We start from the raw sequence: 10,034 nt of genomic DNA on the forward strand, positions 1-10,034 counted from the left end.
GCAGGCTCCACACTATCAGCGCATAGCCTGACATGGGGCTTGAACCCATGAACTGTGAGATCATGACCTGAGCAGAGATCAACAGTCAGAAGCTTAACTGATTGAACCACTCAGGCACCCCAACTTTGCTATCCTTTAAATTGAAGCTGCAAACACATAGAGAAGCATCTATGTAAAAGTTGGATTGATCTCTGTGCTTTAGATGTTCCTTTGGTCTAAACAAAAAAAATCACACACATGCGCGCGCGCGCGCGCGCACACACACACACACACACACACCGCAACAATACATATTTCTGACTGAAACAATAAACCTATTTTTAGTTTTGGTAAAGATGACAGGTTTGATGGCAAACACTGTAAACTGGGATTTACTTGGAAACAATGACTTTCTCAACCACTTTGCCTGTAATTTAGCCACAATGAAGTCTGTTAGTGCTAGGTGCTCCTGAAAATACTATAATCCGTCAATTAATCCACATAGCATCTCATTGTGGTAAATGTTAGCCTTAACTGTGACACTGATTTAGGTCATATTACATAACCACAGTCATCAGGATAAATCTGCAGAATTTTATATTTGGTCACTTTATATATGTATATATATATTATGTATATATATAACTTTTTATATATACATATCACTTTTCTTCCCTTACCTACATTCTAAGGCACTTTTAGAGATATTTTGGTATATTTGATAAATGTTAAAAATAATACTTGCTTTCAAACACCAAGATTAAATCCTGTGTGTGAGCCTGACTGAAAAAAGAGCTACAGAGTGATTACCAAGAAAAGGCCTGTGAATTGCTTGGGCAGAATCTCTAAAGCCTATTCTTTTTCCCAGGGCTCATTTACAGTGAAGAAAACAATCTAGGTGCCAGGGGAATTTAGCCTGAAAAAGGCTTATTTTGGCCCCCTGAGAGACAAATTAGATTTTATCTCTTGGCTCATATTACAAATTGTGGCTGTTCTCCAAATCAGGACTTAAGGATAATTTTTTTTTAATGAATGTTTCTCACTTCCTTCCCTTTAAACATGCTCTCTACAGAGTATTGAGAATATCTACCACCTCTCACAGATCATTTCTGTTTTACCTACTCTAACTTTCTATTCTATGACAAGAATCTCTTGATCAATTCCCTCTACTTTTCTTGTAAAATCCAGACATATCTGTTAGGCTTAAGAAAAGTAGGTGATGATTCTTTCCCTTGGGTGTTTTCTTGATTTCACTCCTGTTTCTTATCTTTCTCCCTTTAGTTCTGATTGTTTTCAGGCATGGAACAATCATTCCTGACTTGTCCTCTAGTTCACCATCTTCATTATGTTCCCATATGTCACTCCTGGTGCTCATAATCCAAGGAGAGAGAGGCAGATGTGTGAACCACACATTGCCATTTTCATTTAATGGCTTAGTTCAGATGCTTTTTATTGGAAGATCCAGGAACACAGAAATTATGTCCATTTTGTGTACCGCCTTACATGCAGTACCTACCATGGTGTGCTCAATATATTTTTATTGAATTAATAATAATGGCCACCATTTTATAAATCTGCTTATCAAATGATAAATATTGTGCCATTCATGAAGCTATCTCCATTTTATAGGTGAAAAGACTAAAACCTAGAAAAATTAAGCAACTTGTTCTTGGTCACAAGGCTAACTGAAGCTGAAGAGCCAAGACATGACTTAGTCCTGGGTATAAAAGGCTCAGAGCCCATCAGGGCACCTTAGTGGCTCAGTTGGTTGGGCATCTGATTTTGGCTCAGGTCATGATCTTGAAGTTCACAAGTTCGAGCCCCACGTCAGGCTCTGTGCTGACAGCTGAGAGCCTGGAGCCTGCTTTGGATTCCGTCTCCCTCTTTCATTGCCCCTCTCCGGCGCTCTCTCTCTTTCTCTCTCTCTCTCTCTCTCTCTCTCTCTCAGAAATAAACATTTAAAAAATTTTTTTATTAAAAAAAAAAAGGCTTAGAGCCCAGACTCCATCTCCACACTGAGCATAGAGGCAGTATAATGTAACTATGTAGAAGGGTTGTTTTAGGGCCAGACAGCACAAGTTGAAATCCTGACCTTGTCACTTGAGAGTTCATCTAAACTCTCTGCTCTTTAGTTTCATTATCTGTAAAATGGAGACTATCAATTGAACAAATATTCCTTGTTTTCCTGTCATTCCATCTCAGAGTTGTCTCCAATCTGCTGCATTGTCTTTGTTTGCTTTGATACAATTGATGCTGATGATCACCAAGGGCTTAGACCTCTAGAAATGAAGCCATAGACCACCCTAGTAGGCAAAAGCCTCAGTCAGCTGAGATATTAGCTGCAAACAAGGAAACTTGCAATGGGCCAGTTATACTCTCACTAACAGTAGCAGGAATGAGTGGTCTGCATAAGTACTGCTGCAATGTCTAAAATTTAAAATTTACTCAGTAGAACTATCATTGTTTTCTTTTCCTCCCTTTCTTTCTGTAGCAACCATTACAATCCTTGTCCCCAAACAATTATTTACAGAGTGTAGTGGTATAATTATGCTAACCATTTATTTAGTCCTTATATTGCAAGACCGGGAAGAAGCACACCTAGATGGGACTGTGCCAGAGCTGAAAGAATGGGCATTTTACATCCAGAGATCAGGACAAGGAAAGCAATAACCCCAAGACATTCCTTCCACCAGTTGGAGGTATCTCTGGGCTTGGAAAGATAACAAGGGCAGAGCTTTTGTACTAGAATGGCTAGATCATATTTTGTTTATTTTTATTTTAGAGAGAGAGTGAGACAGTGCATGTGAGCAGGGGTGAGGGGGAGAGAAAGAGAGAGAATCTCAAGCAGACTCCATGCTCAGCGAGGAGCCCAACATGGGGATCGATCCCATGACTCTAAGATCATGATCTGAGCTGAAATCAAGAGTTGGACACTCAACTGACTGAGCCACCCAGGTGCTCCCAGAATGTCTAGCTCATATAGGCTGGAGGCATCTTTGCCATTGCACATGCAGGGAAAGGCAAATAAATAATAGAACACAACAGATATCCCTTAGGGCCAGCCACAACAGCTCACAGTGACTCCTCCTTCCCCAGAATAGGGGTGGAGCAGCCACAAACATCCACTAACTTGCAGTCTAGTCACTGCTGTGTGATAGAGGGGTAGAAATCTGACCTAAGCTGCCCAAATAGACCTGTTTTCCTGGAAAACTGAAAATTTGAACTGAGATGCAAAGAGACAGAGAGTTGTTTACAGCCTGCCAGGAGGAATTTTTGGATTCCTATTACTGAATTTCCCTGGTTATACAATTCCCAAAAGTCTGTGAGATACCCCAATATCCTTCTGGGAAAGTCAGCTTAACCAACTGGATTTGTTGTTTGCAGTCAGAATTTGTTCTTTGCAATCAGAAGAACCTTAAATACTATACTTTCCTGAATAGCTTTCTTTAATGCTATTCCTTCATATGTGCCTTTCCTATACCCTCCATCACAATATCAGAGTTCTCCAAGAATGTCACGATGTTCTATCTCACTGAGCTTTTCTGTTCCCCTGAAAACTTGCTCAAGGATTACCTCCTCTGTAACACTTGCAATCATCACTCCATACTTAATTGTTCTGATTTGGAAGGTCTTCCACTGTGCCCGTGCGGGCTTGTCATGCCACAATCGCAGCACTTACCATACTACACTGTAGTCCCTGGTTTACTTGCCTGTCTCTCCCATTAGATGGCAAGCTCCTTGACAGAAGGTGCAATTTCTCATTTGACTTTCTTTGGTTCCTTTATAGAGTGACTGACACAAGGGAGACCCAGTAAGTAAATGGATAAATGACTAAACAGTCTCTCCTTCATCATGAGAACATACTCAGACTTACCTACTGGAAGAATGTAAGAGTTGATGGAAAAGAGCCAAGGCCTTTCTAGACCGAAGGACAGACAGTTGGCCCCAAACATGAGCATTCAGCCCAAATTAGTAGATCCACGTACCTAACCCACAGATGACTCAGAAAAGGAGTGAAGGCAGCTAATTCCAGAAGAGCTGGAGAGAACTAATAACATATTGATTTCTAAGGAATAATAAATGGTTTTTATTTAATCCACTGACCTTTAGGGTGGCTTGTTAGGGAGCATTTTGGTGGTGATACATAACTGGTACAATATCTGTGAGTTAAATTCACCTGGGATCACCATCTTGAGAGCTTTCCTAGCTAAACAAGAGATTTAAAATCCAAGGACTGCGTTTGTAAGTTCCACCGTGAATGTGTCATTACTTGCTATAAGACATTTTATAAACTAATTTAAGGGCACCTGGGTGGCTCAGTCGGTTAAGCATCTGAATTTGGCTCAGGTCATGATCTCATGGTTTGTGAGTTCGAGTTCCACCCTGGGTGAGCCCAAGCACTGCATTGGGTGAGCATAAACCCCCCCACCGGGTGAGCTTGAGCCCTCCTTCAGGTGAGTCCTGCTTCTCTCTGTCTCTGTCTCTCTCTCTCTGCCTCTTGTGGAATTTTCTCTCTTCACCCTCACTCACTTGTGCCCCCTCTCTCTCTCTCAAAAAAACAAAAAACAAAAAAAACTAAAAATTTTAAAATACTTTAAAGGAAAATCAAAAGTAAAATCACCAATAACTTCTCTATTCTAACACACCTCTGTTAATTTTTGCATGTTTTTATTTATAAGTATATTTTATTTATTTATGTCAGTATGAAGGCCAGGATGATGTCTTTCTTGTTTATTGCCCAGGTTCCCCGTACTTAGCAAAGTATATGGTAGACACCTAATCAACATTTGTTGGATGAAGGCAATGTGTGAATGAACAAATGGGATTTACAGAAATAGGCTTCCTAGTTTCACTTGCTTCAAATTTTTTTTTAAATGTTTCTTTATTTTTGAGAGAGAAAGAGACCAGAGGTTGAGCTGGGGAGGGTCAGAGAGAGAGACACAGAGTCTGAAGCAGGCTCCAGGCTCTGAGCTGTTAGCACAGAGCCTGAAATGGGGCTTGAACCCAGGAACTGTGAGATCATGACCTGAACTGATGTTGGCCACCCAGGGGCAACTCAAATGCTTTTAATAACTTTTTTTTTTTTTTTTTTGAGAGAGAGAGAGAATGAATCTAAAGCAGGCTCCAGGGATCATAAGATCATGACCTGAGCCGAAATTAAGTCAAACGCTTAACTGACTGAGCCACTCAGGTGACTCTTGCTTCAAATGCTTTTTAAACGGACTTATCATGATTAGTCAAAATTCACATCATTTGAAAGAAAAACTTATTAGCATCATGTTTTAAATTTATCACTTATAGACAAAGGGATTTGTTATTCACCCTAAAAATTTTGAGTTAGTTGCAAAGTTGGCCCATGAAAATTTATCAGCTTTAACTGAATAAAGGACTTCCAAGGCTTCTGTTCATGAACTTCTTGTACAAATATCACTGGGTGGACACCATCAATTTCTAGTCCTCATTCCTTACTATGCAACAATAGACACTTTTGGCTGCTTCTTACTTCTCTCAAATTTGGCCAGTTGTGTATTGGTTTATGTGACAGTGAATTTTCATAACTTTCTCTGGCCACTCCTCTTCATCATTCTCTAAGGATTTCCTTAGTCTTTTGCTCATCACCTTTTGCAATCACTGTCTATAATCACTTGCCTAGAATCTTGTCTTCAACCTCTCTACTCTGTGAAGTATGCCAATAGCTGTATATCTAAATCCTGACCACTTCACCTGTGCTTTTTCAAACTCATCTTGTTTCCTTAAGACCTTATTTTGCTTGTATTTCCAATCTACCCCGTCCATTGGCTCTTCTCCCTTGAACCTCACCTGTCTTCTGGCCTTTGCAATTCTTCCTTCACCCTGATTCTCCCTCAAGCTGTCATCTCATTGCCTTATTTCCCTTTACCAACAAAGTGTGCTCTGTGTTCCTTGCCTCTAGTTCTTCCTCTCATTCTTCTCTTTAACTGTTTGCATGTTGACTTCTGCTTTCCCCTGCTGGCCTTTTCTTCAGTGACACTACCTTTGATCCTCTACCAAAAATGCCTCTCTGTGGCATCTCACACTCTTGCACCTTTTCTCAGATTATTTTTTTTTTGAGATAGAGAGTGTGTGTGTGCACATGTGTGCAAGTGGGAGAAAGGCAGAGAGAGAGAGACTCCAAAGCAGGCTGCACACTGTCAGTGTGGAGGCTCGAACCCACAAACCATGAGATCATGACCTGAACCGAAATCAAGAGTTGGATGCTTAACCAGTTGAGCCACCCAGGGTGTCCTCACTTCATGGTTTCTTTTGCACTCTGCTTTTTTTATTTCTACCAAGAATATGAGACATTTTCTTCTTTTCGCCTTTTTGTCCTTGGACTTCTTTTTTACTCTACCATCCTTAAAGGTCTTTATCTACTTCCAGAGTTAACAACTATTTATTAAGTGCCTGACATGCGCTGGGAACTATGCTTGCCCTGGGGATGCAGAAATGAGTAAGTCAGACACTCACTGACTCTGCAGTATTTACTTCTCCCTCCTCACTGCAGATGCAATCCTACAAATTCTCTTTCCAAATGCCTCTGTTTTGTTTCCTCTATCTTATTCTTACTGAATCTCTTGTCCAGGTCTACATCATTATCAGCTTCTTTTTGAAATAGCCTAGTAACTAGTGTCCCGTCTCTCTCCATTCCAGTCCATCCCACACGGTATCCCAAACTAATCTTTTTAAACATTTATGTCATCCCCCTACTCAAAATGCTCACTGGCTCTTTCCACTGCCTGCAGAAGAAGCTCCAGACTCCTTAAAAGGATATTGGAAAGACCTGAGGCTTTGCAGTCAGAAAGCTTGGGTTGCATTCCCAATCTGCTATTTACTCACTCTGTGACCTTGAATAACCTTGCTGCATTTTGATTTTCCCATCTACAAGATGGGATTAATAACTAGTGATAAAAACCAAATACATATGAAAGTGCTTTATATTTTTTAAGTGCTAGAGTGAATGTTTTTTTTCTTCTTTTTAATTTAGAGATGTCATCATATTGAAAATGGTCTAAGCTTCAAAGCTAAAGAACAACCTGGTTTCAAATTCCAGTTTCATTACTTATTATCTATGAGATTTCTGAACAAATGAGTAAACCTCTCTAAAACTATTTTCCTGTCAATACATCATTTTGTATGGGTATCTGAACCTTAAATGAAACAGGGAATCTGAAGACTTTTAGTAGTGTATAATTCATAATAGGCACTGATTTGTTATCTTTTGGGCCTAGCTTACTTTTCCTGCAGCGCATTCCACTCTACCTCTTTACTAACCCTATTAAACAGAGTCTACTTGATTTTCCCAATTCATACACTGTACTGCACTGTAAGTGGATCAATGAGTAAACAGTTTCTGCTTCATCATGAGGACATGCTCAGTTCTTCAAAGCTTAGTTAAAATGTTGAGACCTCTCTAAAGCCCTGCCTTAATTCCTAACCGCAGTTTCTGAGGTTAAAAATCTTATAATTGTATTTGACTAATGTTTCCTCGACTATCTAGGAGGCAAAATATCAGGTTCTCCCAGCTCTTTCTGTGAAATAGTTCTTGGAATCACTTTTCTTTTCAATCACATTATTCCATTCCTTCAGTTGTAATGATGATTTTTTCTTAAGTAGGCTTCACACCCAGTGCAGAGTTCAACACAGGGCTTGAACTCACGACCCTGAAATCAAGACCTGAGTCGAGATCAAGATGCTTAACCAACTGAACTACCCAGGCGCTCCTAATAATGATTATTTTTTTAACAACTGCCACCATTCACCAGCGAGGAAACACTGCAGTTTTGGGCTAAAGACTTTGCATGTATTATGTCATTTGATCTTGAAAACTCCCTGTGCAGCTGGTTTTCTTATTCTTATTTTACAGATGAGAAAAGCCAAAACACAGCTTAAATACCCTGCACAAGTTACAGTTAATTAAGTGGCAAAGTGGGGACCAAACCCGGATCTGAAACCAAAGTCCTTGATTGAGGTGGGCTTTTTGAAGTTGAGTGGAACAAAAAATAGGATTTTTCAAAGTTGAATAGAACCAAAACAAACAAACAAACAAACACAAAAACCAAAAAAGGATTAGAAAGATATAAAGAAAATAAAGAAGCACAGGAAACTGTTTCATGGAAGCCTACTGTCTATTTTGAAAGCAGAATGCACCAACACTCTAACAATCCCTTTAGTTTGTTGGGCTCTCTGACATGAGTATTTGAGGCCCTAGAACTTCTGCTGCCTTATGTATTTGGCTGTCCCACTTCTCTCTCACTACTGTAGAACAGAAATGCTTTAACTCAATTAAAGCAATCCCAACGGTTCTAGAATAATTTCTGCTTCTGCAACCTTGTTGTTATTTTGAACACACATACTTCCACCCTTTCTCTCCACCTGTCAAAAGCCTATATTTCAAGACTCTATTATTTTTTCCCAACAGCTCCAGGGGATTCTTGAGTGATTATTATGTGTTCGGTCCTTTTGCTGACCTATGATGAACTCATAACATAAGCAAGGAATAAACCTTTTGAGATTTGGGAGTTATTTGTTCTTGCAACCTATCTTGACTGCTACACAGACTTTAGGAAAGTTATCTATCTTCTCCAAGCTTCAATTTCCTTATCTGAAAAATGCAGATTAAAACAGTATCTATCAAATAAAAAATGCTCTGAAGATTAAATGAGATAATACAGGTAAAAGTACTTAGGTTAAATACAGATAAAAGCACAGTGCTAAGGAAGATGTGTATCATAGATGTTATTTTTTAAATTTATATTATCATGAATTAGAATTGGTGTGTTAGTAATGACAAATAAACGTATTTGCTTTTTTCAATGTTAAGGCTCAAATTACAAATGCTATAGATCTTTGTCAGTAATTTTAGCTGAAAACCTGGGCAGTTATGAATTAACACATTTTAACATAACTAACCACTATATAGTTAGCCTACCTTGTTATAATAGCTATATACATATTTTTTAATATCATGAATCTTGGGATACCATGAAAAAAATAATGTTTCATATATATGCACTCTCTCTAAAACTCTTAAGCTTATTATGGAGATGTTATCCTTATAATACAAAATACCGTTTTATAAATAACAGTTTAAATATAGGATCCAGATTAGCATATTTCATGACATCTCACACTATATATATTTAAGTTTAGTTATTTATTTTTCTTGGGTGGAGGGAGGAGGAGGAGGAACAGGAGAGAGAGAGAGAGAGAGAGAGAGAGAGAGAGAGAATCCTAAGCAGGCTCTGCGCTGTCAGCATGAAGCCCATTGTAGGACTCGAACTCATGAACCTGGATCATGACCTGAGATGAAATCAAGAGTCACGTGCTTAATCAACTGAGCCACCCAGACACCCCTCACACTACTTATATTTAATTAAAATTTCTCTCTAGTCATATTATGTATAGTTTATTATTGGTTGAAAACTGCCCAGATCTGATAAAGGTGATAATAACAAACACTAACATCTATATCAATTCATTATGTTAAGAGTGCTTTTACGTACAGTCTCATTTGACTTTGAATCCTATGAATTATATATTTCCATTTCTAGTTGAGGAAATGAGGCTCAGAGACTGACCTGTCTAAAGTGACAAAAAATTGGGACTGTAACCTAGGTCTCTTTACTATACATTTCATGCTTATGTCACCATAGAACCCTGCAGTAGTAAACCATTACTGGAAAAACAACTTCACATGCGTCCTCTACAGATCTACGTATCATTCGCCTAGAAGTCTGCATAGCATAAATGTTGTATAAAAAACCATTCTCATTATGACTTTTTTTTTTTTTTGTAGAAACGCCAAGATTTGGGTCAATGACAATGTGATAACTCTGGGGACATTTTTGCTAGCTAGCTTTTTCAGACTAATAAACTTGGCAAGGACAAGATAAATTTAGACAATGTAACTTTTTACACCAGCAGTCAACTTACATACAAAAACACTTCATAAAGAGCCAACATATGAGGCAAGAGTTTCACATTCCAATTTTGAAAAAATTTAAAAGTATTGTTTTATCAAAAACATTGTTTTGACT

The sequence above is a fragment of the Hyaena hyaena genome, unplaced genomic scaffold, assembly GCF_003009895.1.
Source record: "Hyaena hyaena isolate Hyena2069 unplaced genomic scaffold, ASM300989v1 scaffold_111, whole genome shotgun sequence".
NCBI lineage: Eukaryota > Metazoa > Chordata > Mammalia > Carnivora > Hyaenidae > Hyaena > Hyaena hyaena.